Source organism: Netta rufina (genome assembly GCF_964035555.1).
Source record: "Netta rufina genome assembly, chromosome: 15".
NCBI lineage: Eukaryota > Metazoa > Chordata > Aves > Anseriformes > Anatidae > Netta > Netta rufina.
In genome coordinates, this window is record NC_140138.1 from 16496929 (window position 1) to 16509378 (window position 12450).

A 12450-nucleotide genomic window follows, 5' to 3' on the forward strand; every position below is an offset into this window, starting at 1 on the left:
CGTGGCCAGTTGCAGTTTTGAAGGAAAAACCTGAGAAAGCAACCAGCAGATAAACCTGGCCTACACACCGGAGTGGGGGGGTGACCACACTGGAGGGAGGATGCGGGCACAAACGCCATGTCACACGTTCCCCCCCGCCTTCAGGCCGCATGTACCAAACGGGCACCACCAGGAGTGTATTTCTGGAAGGGGATTAAAGAAAGCAGCTCGTCAGTAACCACAGAGAGCCTCCCACATCTTGATTTTTTTCCTAAAAGTGTTAAAAAAGGAAACAACCACCCCGGTGCAGGCAGCCCGCTATGGTGTATGCCCTGACGTGGGTGCTTGCCCGCTGGGGACACCGCAACTCTGGGGACTCGCCACGATGACTCTGTTGAGTCCTGGGTGTTACACCGCTCGTTTCTGTTTGCAGCAGGGCTTGGTGGCATGCCTGAGCATCTGATCCCCATCCCGCTGACCCCAGAGGATGGCAGGGGTGCCTGTGGGACCATGGGTGCTGTGAGGTGTCCACCTTTGCCAGAGGTGCTCCAGGCTCAGCATGGCCGAGCCCCATGAGGGTGCACAGGTGAGCCACCCACACGCTCCCCTCTCCCCATACCACCAAGGCCAGCACCAGCAGGGAGATGAGCTTTGCAGGGGTTTAAAACCTGTCCCAGTGACCGCTTGCAGCTGGCACCAGTGAAAGCTGTGGCCATGGTGGTGCTTAGCCCCTCGCCACAGCCTCAGCACCGCTGCAAAGTGTCGGTGCTCCCAGGCAGCAACCGGGCGAGTCCCGTGTGTGAGCTGCATTTGAACCCCGACTAATAGCTTAACTGCAGGGCTTGGAGCAACCTATAGTGCTCTCTGAACTGTGAATAATGTTTATGGCTCAATTGTGTTTTCCTAAATATTTGCCATAGTTCAAAACCAATATTCTTAATGCGTCTTCCTGCAAACAATGGAACATTTTGTTCCCATTACCGTGCGGAAGGACGGGGGTGAGCGCTGCGATGCCGCTTCTTGCTCCCAGCATCTCCCATCCTAGCATGGCTGGGGGACAGCAGCAGGCTCTGCCTTTGCTGTGCTCGGGGTGATGGAGGCTGCTTTGTGCCCGTCAAGGTCTGCTGTAGTTCAGGCCCCCCCAAAAAGCACCAAGCAGAGGTTAAGGGGCGAAGCTCGGCTGCTGGGGGCTGCCGGCGCAGCTGCTGCCTTGCTCAGCCTTCGGGGGGATTCAGTGCGGAGCCTCCCGTGGAGCATCCCTGTCTGTGTGAGCACAGGAGCTGCCGTCTCTCACCTCACTGCCAGATGTTATTTGAAGCATTTCATGATATTTTTTTTCCCAGTTCTCACACAGCTGAAATTCAGCCCTGGGGCCGGATGCTCTCGCAGGGCCACGGGCAGCCCCGGCTGCTGGGCTCTTGGCAGGGTGCTAGGGTGGGGAGCTGGGGGGAGCCCTATGCAGCTCTGATCTCTCAGGCTTGGCAGGATGATGGAGCCTCCTGTGGATGGGGAACCCAGGGACTTTGCACCTGCAGCCTGTGATGGTTGAGCCTGCCCCATCCCCATCTGTGCCCCGTGAGGGACCAGGCTCCCACTTTGTGCATCCTCCTGAGCTAACTCTCCATTAAAAGCTCCCCCAGCCTCGCCGGCTGCTTCCCATCCGCGTTCATCTCTAATGCAAACAAGCTGTCCCTGACCAGGGCAGGATCCGTGCCAGCCCTGTCCATCCCAGTGAGTGACGGTGCGAGGGCGCAGCGGGGCCGGGGGAGCGCGGCCGCGTGTCCCATGGGGACAGAGCCCCTCTGCACCACGGCCCCTCGCGGGCTGCTCACCGGCAGCTCACGGGGTGCCCCCCCACACACCCCGCTTTAATTAATTTCTTTTGGTTTCCAACCTCTGGGTCAGGGATAATGGAACCCAGACCGTCATTTACATTCCTGTTTGTTGTGCGTTGCGCTGCTTAAGGTTTTTTTCTTCTCCCTTTTTTTTTTTTAAATCTGAAATTCTCGCTCCACTCTGGAGCGCTGGCTGGAAGATAATATACATTCAAAGGCAGCGAGGAAGGTGCACGCAGGGAATTAAATTAGAAACGTTTCCCTGGGACAAAATTTTTAAAAAGAAAAGGAACAATTATTTTGAGGGGGTTAGGAAATCAGAACCACATTGTGTTATCTGTTGACTGGAAGTTTTCTTGGAGAGGTTTTTTTTTTTTTTTCTTCTCTCTGAGCTATGCACTGGACATAAAACTTTGTGGCGTTCCCAAATCAACGCGCCATAAATCCATTTGAAAGATAACTCTGTCTGAGGCCTGCTCCTGCCAAGTCCCTCTCCCTCAGATGCTGCAGAGGATGGGAAGGGGACACCCACCGTGCACCAGCCGGGGGGATTAGGGTCTGGACATAAACCACGGCAGCTCCCCAGTGCAGGGTGCAGGTCTGTCAGTCAGAACAGCCCCTGCCTTCCCCCCCCCGTGACAACTCTGTTGTGTTTGCTGTGCTCTCCCAGCCCATCCCCTGATCCGGAGTCAGACCTAATCACCCTTCTTCCTCTGGTTCCTTCTTGAGGTCCAAAGAGGTCTCAAAGCCACTGGTGACGAGGCCAGGGTGCTGCTGTGTGTCTGCCCCATCCTGGGACTCCCAGGCTCCCACGGCGGTCACATCCATCCCAGCAGACACGGGCGGATCAAATTAAGCACCTTTTCTTTTTCTTTTTGTAGAAAAATGTGTCTGACTCACGGGTTGTTAGGAACACGTCCTCCAAAGAGGCGATCCGGTGTGCGTGCACCCTGCGTGGAGCACTGGGGAGCCGCGCACCTCCTGCCCTCCATGGCCCAGCTGCATCGCTGCACCAGGGCTGTCTGTCTGTCTGTCTGCCTGTCTGTGAGGACAGGTGGCACTCTCAGACCCCGAGAAGATGCGTGAGTGCCATCAGGAGGGCTGGGGCAGGTGAGCCGTGTGTCCAGCTCCCCCTCTGGGGGTGACACGAGGGTGCCTGCTGAAGTGCTGGGTAGGGGGGCATTTTTAGGCGAAGACCAGGTTTATTTTTTTTGTTTGTTTGTTTTCCTTTTTTCCATGATTACAAAGTTTTGAAAGTTTTGGGTTTGAATTTCCACCCATTGGTGGTGTTGGGTCCTGCAGCCTTGTCCAGGCTGCTCACCCCAAAAAAAGGGAACCGGGCTGTTTTCATCCTATACATAAATGCCCGGTCCTGTGTGGCTGCTGGAGAACACAAGTTAATATACACAGGCAGGTGGAATTTAGTTCTCTCTTGTACACAGGGAAAGGCTAAATCAATCTCTGCTTGGGTAATTTGGGAAAAGCCAGCAGTGTGGCTTTCAGAGCAAGCTGAAGGTGTCCACGCCAAGGGGACAGTGGGGTGGGAGGCTGGATCAGGCCATTCAGGGTCCCCAGAGGGGCCGAGCCCTTCAGTTGCATTATTGCTCTCCCTGTCATGTGAGGCTTTGGCTTGGACTTCACTGAATATAAAGTTGCAAGGGCTTTCCAGTTTTTATAGATAGCTCCCTGTCTCCGAGCCCTGCAGGAGAGCTGTCTTCTGGAGGTAAGATGAAAACCTGCGCCGTGTGTTAACACGCAGCATTTAGCCTCCCGCAGGAATTTAAGACAGCTGGAAAATCTTTCATGATGGATTTATATTTTGAAGTTGTTTCCAAACACAGGAAGGGTCGCTGTAAGACAGCTGAGCTTTCTGCGGGGATTAGCGGTAGCAAGGTGATGTGGAGTGGAAATGCTTTGTGCTGCCAATGCCGACAGGGTGGGTTCTGTCGCGGGAGCACGGGGAGGTTCCCGACTCCATCACCATCTCGCTGCTCCGTGGACCCTTGGAGAACTTCTGCCCCCCTTCTAAGCCCCTCAAACCAACACTCTTCCTTTAAAAAAGACCTCTAGGGTTGGTCTAAAAAAAACCTAGGACTGGGGTAAGAAGTTCTTCCTCTTGTTTGATTTTTTGGGATCCACACAGGTTGTACTTTGAGACCTTTCTCTGGATAGCGGCGTGCATTCGAGCAGCACCCAGGGCCGTGGCTCTGCAGCAGGGCCAGCAGCGAGTCCTGCAGGATTCACCAGGCTCATACCTGTCCTAGCAGCACCGTGCACCAGCCGGGGACCTCCTCGTTCCTGCAGCATTCCTAAGCTGTGTTTTTTTGTCGTGAAGCAGCCAAGCTTCAGTCTGTGAGTTCCCGTAGACGTCTCGGTGTGCCTTCCCCACTCGGAGCTGCTTTTAGAAGCTGGCTTCGCTTTAACACATATTAAAGGAAAGAGCTTTTTTCCTTCCCAGTAGATTAAGTTTGGCTAAACAATTCAGTGTGAACTGCTGGGCATGAGGCAGAAACCTGTAGGCTAAATTACCCAGCTGCTATAAGTTTAGACCAGCATGGGATGAATTTCAGGATCGTATATTAGTTTTCATTTAATCTGATTATTCTGGGCTGGAGTTCCTGGAGGGTCTTCAGGTTATTGTCAGTCAAAAGAATCTTTAAAAGCTTCCATTTGCACTAAACTTTTCCCATTAGAAGTCTATTTTCATTATGGATCAATTTTTATTTTAATGAAAAAATTATTCCCCTCTTTTTTTTTTTCTTTTTTTTTTTTTCCAGATGGGTTAAAAATGAAGCAGCGGCGGTTGCTTCCCTGCTTTGTGTCAGATGTGCAGCCGGGGGGGGGACTGGCGAGGTCCAGGCACGGAGGGGTTGGCGGGGTCTTGCCAATCAAAATGCCATTTTCCTCTTCGGGCAAGGATCTGGCGTGGCTGAAAGACCTCGGGCAGGCGAGGCAGAAAACGCAGAGCCCTTTCCCTTGGGATTTTAGCTAAAAAAGCGATGTGGAGGTTTCCAGAAATAAACCCCAAACCCGTGTCCTTTGTTTATGCAGGGTTTTGCACTGAATGTGCCAGCCCAAACCCTGTGTCCCCGCGCTGCTCCAGCTGGCAGTCCCAGCACTGAGCCATTTGGGGCCAGCGCCGTGCGAGGCTCTGTGGGGACCCGCTGCTGTCTCCATGTCCCGGTGCCTCGTCACTGCCAGAACCACTCAGCCAGGGCACGCTTTGCAGGGGGGCGATGGGGAGGAGGGAGCTGAGCCGTGGAGCTGCACATCCCAGCTGAGCACCCTGCGGGTCCCCGCGGGTGTTGGGTTTTGTGGGCAGCCCTGGCTTGCTGGGGACAGCCCCGGGCACACGGTGTTGGTGCTGCCAGAGCTGGACTGTGGTCCAGCCATGCCTCAGTTTCCCTTTATGCAACAGAGGAGGCTTTGTGCTCTCCGCAGAAATAATGCAGATGTTGGTCTGGTTTTGTCTGGGGGGGGATTTCTGGGCTGCTCTCTTACAGCAGAGCCTTCCTCCACCCAACCACCCTCTCCATCCGACAGCCCCCGACTCCCCCATCCTCCACAACCTCCCATTTCTTCCACCCCAGAGCAGGAATTTGGGAGCAGCTCTGCAGCAGCCAGGGGATGCTGCAATGCCCTGCACGTCATTTATTCGGGGGGCTTTCCCCTCTCCCCCCAGCACGGAGGAGCCTGCTTCCTCCGCGGTAGCTGCTCCGGATAGGATTGCACGTCGCTGAGCTTTTCTGTGTGTGTAACTGTTGCTGAGACAATTACGTTAAAATCACACCACCTGCAAGCAGTTAGTTAGAATAATAAATAAGTGATAGATTATCAAATAAAGTGTTCGCTTCAGATGAGGTCATCCTAGCACCGTGTCGCGGGTCTCGGAGGGTTTGCAGGCTGCTTTCCTGCTGCTGATCAGCTAAATAGCTCTTGTATCAGTCAATAAAAAACTTGTAGAGATTAAAGAATCAATTAGGCATTAGCCGAAGGGGCAAAAGCATAACCCAAACATGCTGATAAAATCCAGTAGGTGATTATGGGAACGGTTCCTATTTCATTTTACTTTAGGAAGGAATAATTGCTCGTTACAGAGCATGGAGCGGCCTGGCCTGGAGACTTTTCCAGCTTTATAGGGAAGCAGGAGGAAATCCTGGTGCTGGGCTGACAAACGCGGAGGCACGCTGTGTGTTAGGGCTGAATGTGTGGGTTTTGGTGCGTGCTTTGAGGAATGGCATTTTAGCTTCAAAAAGGGAGATAGGGGAGCCTGAGCTGTTGTTTGCCACAGCCTCACCTGGGGAGATTTCTGCCCCAACCAGAAAATTGCCTGCTGAAGACAAAAAGCCATGGCCACATGTTTGCAAACACATTTCTGGACCCAAGCAGCGCTGATGCCCATCAATGGGCTGCACCCTGCGAGGCATGGGGGCATTTATGTTCACATGCATTGCGCCTGGCAGATGTCTGCTGTTGGTACACGCACAAATTTTGGCTAACCAACCAAAATCTGATCAGCTGAAAAAGCATTTGGGGATGTGTATATTCCAGCCCTTTCCAATATTTCCCACATGGCCTCCCATTTTCCATGAAAACGCATCCACAGCGCCAGCTCCGGTCTGGGCGGCTCGTGGGGGGAACCGGGCTGTGCCATGTCACATTTTGCTAATTCATGCTAACATTTATTAAGTGTTAGTCTAGTGCAAAGCCTTACCTCATTCTAAGGCTCTGCATACCGGCCAAAGATAGGGAGCAAAGGCGTGGGGATGCAAAGGCGATGGGCTGCTCCCATCAAGGGCATCCCTCCGTTTGAAGCGGGGCAGCTTCACGGGCAGGGGCTGCTCTGCCCTCCCCTGCTTTTCCAGGATCTTCTTCTGCATGGCTCCGGGTTTCACACCGCAGGAATCCCCGAGGAACCCAGCTGGCTGCCTGCCCAACCACCCAGCACAGGTGAGCATGGGGACAGCCGGTGAGGCTGTCACATTTCGTCTCTCCGCATACCTGTCTGGCAGGTGAGACGGGGAATTTGTTTTTCCCTTTGTTTGTTTTTTTTTTCTTTTTTCCTTTTTTACAGTTCATATACCGGCAGGCCGTGCTGTGGCTGCAGGCAGATTGCTTCAGGGTCACTTTGTTTTAGGAACGTGGGGGAGTTTATCCCCACTTTGTTGATGAGGTTTGGGCAGAGCTGTGCCATGGGGCACGTGCACGAGGCTAGGGCGTTGCCTGGCCTGCATTTTTCCACATTCACCAAAATAAATAAATAAAGCCCAAAGCTGCAGGGCTGGCTCCCCGGCCGGTGCAATGCCGTGCAGCTCATGCTGGAGCTCGTCTTGCCCAGCTGCAAGGCGGCCGCTGCCGCCCGGGGTTGGGTTTCCAGTGCAGGGGAAAAAAGAGCCCGATCCTCGCTCGGGGGCTGCGCGGCTAATCCCCTGTTTATTCTCCGTCTAGCCCAGACGCCCACGCTGTCCTGAGCTTTTGTGTTCCTTAACAAGGTCCAGAGTAAAAAGATACCTCTGCGGCAGCTGCCTGCCGCTCCTGGGGCCGGCACTGCTCCGCCTGGCCGCAACGCTGAGCTTTTATTTCACCTACGGTGCTGCACGGACAGCGAATGTAGTGCAGGAAGGCTCTGTGGCTGCTGACCGTACCTATAGTGCGTGAGCAATCCCATGTGCTGCCCCTGAGCTGGTGCATTTCAGTGGTAAAATAATCTTTGTCTCCTGGGGCAATTTACAGGGCCAACTGCTGTTCTGGAGGTGGGGAAAGTGGGGTAGAAGTGGGAAAGTGGGATCTCCACACTGCAGCTTATACATCCCGTTACACTGCTAATGAAGTGTCGAAAGATGCAGAAGTAAATAATAGTAATAGTAATAGTAATAATAGTAAAATAGTAGTGCTGAAATCCTAAGGGAGATAAATATACTTTGGAAATGAAATCAATAAGCATTCTCATCTCCTGGAGTAAAGTAACTGTTTAAAAGGCCGAGATGGTTCTGAAACCTTTAAATAAATTCAGAGGTGACTGAATGAATTTAAATGACTTCAGTCTCTGAGATGGTTTTGCAAAACCCCAGATGCTGTGTGAGGGCCCCGGGTGCTGTGTCCCACAGGTACCCCCCTGCCTCCAATGCAAAATGTGCCTGTAGCTTGCATGGCAGAGCCACCCAACGCCACCCAGGCAGGGCAGCAGGAGGACTTTTCAAATAGGTGTTTTTCCAATTAATAATTTGCTGGAAGTGTGTTTTCTGCAGCTTTGCTGGGCACCGCACTGGCCTTACAGCACCCTCCTGACACAGCCCTGCTCACGGGGCAGCGCATCGGCCACCGGGGTTTGCTTCTTGAGCTGGAACCAGGGGCCAAGAGCAGACGCTGGAAAAGCCAGAAAGGAAATCAGAAGGATTCCCATCCTTGACAAAGCGGCTGCTTTTCATAAGCAGCTTCTCCCCGTCTCCAGGAAGGCCTTTGGGAACGACCACATGCCGTGCGAGCCCTCCGCAAACCGTCCCGTTTGTGGGGCCGCAGGTGCCCACCGCAAGGCCAGCGCGGACAGCTGGGTCGGCTCCTTGGGAGACCCCGGCACCCCTTCCCGCTCGCTCCCCTCCTCTCATTAATTGCGTTTTCTGTCCCTTTGTGGCACGGGCGCGACGGCTCGAGCGTGCAGCTGTGCGCCCGGCGCGGAGCAGCCATCTGCAGCGCCCGCGCCCGCCCTGGAAGAAAGCCTCGCAGCTGCGCTCGCCTGGTACCGGCGGTACCCGGACGAGGTCATTCATCACCAGGAGCCCGGGCAAGGAAGCTTGGCAGGGAAGAGGAGGACGGCAACCACAGGAGGCAAATTTTAAAGATACCGTGCGGGTGGCAGTTGTTGTATCCGCAGCCTGAGCTCGTTTCCTCTCGCTGCTTGAGATGAGCAGCAATGGTCCCTGCCGGGGCTGGGAGCGCCCTTTGTGTCCTGCCTGGGATGGAGCAGCCCCAGCACAGCTCCATCAAGGAGCAATGACCCAGGGCTGGGGCCAGCTCTGCCCCGAGAGGTGGCAGTGGGTGGTGGGATGGGTGTCCCCTCTCTGTGCAGCGTGAGGAGCGTGGAAATGGGGAATGAACAGCTCGGTCCCAAGGGCGGCACGTTGGGTTATGCTGGGAGGGTGCCTTCCCTGGTGCCCTCACTGAGATCCTTCCTTGCTGCCTTCCCCCGGTCTCTAGACCCACATACAATAACAGGAGAGCAAAACGTGTGAGCTGAGCCCCGTAGGTGCTGAGGTGCACCAACCCCACTGGCTCTGGCTGTGTGAAATGCTGTGGAAGGCTCCGAGCCCTACAGCTCTCCTGCAGCAGCTGCAGGTCCCGTCCCCCCCCCCAGCACCCGTTAGCAGCACGGCTGGCTGGGAGAGCAGCCACGGTGATGAGCCAAGGTCTTGGGCTGGGGAGCTCACAGTCACCCCCTGGGCCTCCTCCCTGGCTACTGCTTGGCCTAGCAGGGGAGCCAGCAGACACCCAACAGTGACGTCCACTGCAGCTCTGATGTTGCTTCTGGTCTTCTTGGCCCCCAGGGCACTGGAGAGGAGGGTGGGTGTCAGGAGCTGCGTGCGAGCCATGAGCTGACCACCCCAAAACAGCATCTGCAGGACCCTGATGTGCTGCAATGGACACAGGGTGCCACTGCTGGACCCTTCGGTGGCAACAGCTTCACTTGGATAAGACAGGACACGGTCACCTTCCCGGCAGAGAGAGGTGAGACTGGGGAGCACGGTGCTTGTCCCCAAAAGGGACCAGGGGATAGGGTGCGCGAGGGCACCTGCAGAGCAGAGAGTAGCAAGACCTTGTCCAGCAATGCTCATCACTACTGGTCGTCCCTCCGTGGGATGCCCCGTCTTTCCTGTTTACTTGTTATTTTGGAAATGGAACAATAAATAATTTATCGCTGATCGGTTGGCACGCGTCCGACTTGTCAGTTAAGTCGATTTTAACTGGCCAAGTGTCAGGGCAAAAGGCCAGGAACGCTGTGTTAGGGAACAGTCAACAGCACAATTATAAGATTAACACCTTGTTTAGTGGTCAGATACTGTCGAGTGGTAAAAGATTGCCCCGGTTTGTCTCTATAGAGCATCGCTCACAAATTACCTTATTAAGCAGGATCTCACTCGCGGTCGGCTCCCTGCACCTGTGTCCTCAGATATTTCCATTCATGCTGGAGAGGAGGCCAGCACTGCCGGGGCTGCTGGGGGCTGCGCAGCTGCGGCAGCATTATTCGCTCTTAGCATATTTGCATATCAATGAGACTCTGATTAATATTTAAAGAGCCAGCTGTCCGAGCCACCTATGAAAGAAAAAAAGCTCTGTTAGTGTTTTATCTATTTTATTATTTTTTTTTTTAAGGGATAACACTTACTGCCCTTTATCAAGGACGCTTCATTTTTAACCCCCCCTATTCTTTTTATTAAAAAAAAAAAAAATGCCGGGGGAAAAAAAAAATATATGAAACGCCATTAAGGAGTTATCAGTGAATTAGTTGTGCTGCTCTCAATGCGTCTCAGTGCCTTTGTGCCGCGGTTGCAGCTGCATGGCGCAGGTTTGCAGGGGCCACGGGGCCGGCAGGCGCCCATGGGAACTGCGGCTGGGGGCAGCTCCGGGAGAGCGCTGGGGGCTCGGCAGCGGGTGGCAGGGCAGGGGCTGCCTTGCTGGGTGCCTTTTCTCACCCCGGGTTCCCCTCGCTGCCATGGCAGAGCCATCAGTGGTGTCGCTGCGCCCCGGTTCTCCTTGCCTGTGGGCACCCGAAATGTTCCCGCCACTGGGGGCTCATTGGGGTGGGCTAGGGGCTTGTTGGGGTGGGCTAGGGGCTCACTGGGGTGGGTTGGGGACACAAAGCCACTCTGTCCATGCCATGTGCGCCGTGTGGTCACTGTGGCCATGTGGCCAGTGGCAGCCGGTGCGGACACGGCGAGCGCGGTGACGGGCGCTGGTTTGCGCCCCACCAAAAGTCGGCTACAGGAAAGGAGCAGGACACAAAGGAATGGCTCGAGCAGGCTAATCAGCTGAAATGCCAGCAAAAAACCGAGGCTTGGTATTTTCCGTGCCTTCTCAGCGCTGTTAATCGTCAGGCCTTTTTGTTTCCCTGCTTAAAAAGCTGTCATTTTAATAGGCTATTCTCTTGCCGTTTTTTTCCTTGCGCATTTGTCAATAATCCTCAAACAGCGGAAGCTTTGTTATCCCAACTAATTGGAGTCAAGTAGGGCTCTGATAAAAGATTTTTCGCGACCAAGCCCTGGGAAAAATGCAAAAGGATTTTAATTTTCAATAAAATATGCAGATAAGTAGAAATTAGCAGTGGGGAAGGGGGTCTGGAGGCTGCGTGAATAATGGTGCTGCTCAGACGGCCGCGGCTCGAGGGACTTAATGAGGACTTCAGTGGGTTGTTTGCGTTGCTGCCGGCTCTGTGGGACAGGCAGGGACCAGGGGGTCAGCACATGGACCTTGCTGGGATGGCAGCATCCCCCCCGCACCTGCCCGGCTGCCACCACCCTCCAGCCTGCGCTTTCCAAGGGAAAAGGATCACTCGGGTACTTTTTTTTTATTGTAATCAGTACTTTCTGCAGAGGTGGGGCTTATCTGGCAGGTCGCATCCAACTGCAGCTGCTGCAGAAATATTTCAGGTCGTGCTTTGTTATTTTTGCACAGGAATGGGGGAAACTGGGGCCTCTGTTAGGACAGCATCGCTGCGGGACATGTGCAGCTCCCAGTACAGGCACGCGTTTGGCCGTGGCCAGGTTTGGTTGGGACGCACGGGGGCTCGCTGCTCGCTGCCTCCCCCCTGCAAGCACCATGCAGGAGCTCCATCCGCCTTTCCCAACAGCTCAGAACACTTCTTAGGATGATTTGGCACAACTAATGCCTCCCAGCAGATGCGCCCCATCCCGCTGGGATGTGCTCAGGCCGGGGCAGGAGGCAGCCGCACGCAGCCGCCGGGGAGAGCAGGAAGGAGCCGGTGGCCCCGTGGCCAGCTGAGGACGCGGGGAGCAGCCCCCCTGCTGCCTACAGCCCGCACGGGGGGCTCGCAGAGGGCCCTGGGGGGAGCACAGCTGAGCCGTCACCTGTTGGAGCTCAGACGGCCGCAGCTGCGCCCGGCAGCTTTGAACCCGCTGGATTAGGCAGACAAGAGTCCCCCGCACGCACTTGTGCTCCGCATGCCAATGCCTTCCTCCTCCTCCTCCTCCTCCTCCTCCCAGCACCAGCACGCTGCTGGAGCTGGCGCACGCCCGCAGCCTCCCCGACCCAAAGTCTCAGCCGTGTTGGAGCAGCAGAGGTGTGTGGAATTCGGATGATTTCACAAAACGCACCGTGCCTGGGGAGCACATCATGCAGACATCGCGTCCAGGGTCCGCATCGAGCCTCTCTTTTGTTTTTGGCCCCAAAGTGAGCAAAACGTGGTGTTTCCAGGAAAAGCTGATGGCTCAGCTGGCCGGGAGCCCACCGCCACTGTCTGCGTGGGTAAAATCATGGGAAATCTGGGAGAAAAAAAAAAAAATTATATATTTTAACTTCGGGAGAGCCAGCATGTAGTCACAGCCCAGTGCTCAACTGCAGTTTTTCAGCCCTTTCCCATCACCTTCCCACCCCTGTTGTGGTGGGACTCACAAATCATCTGCAC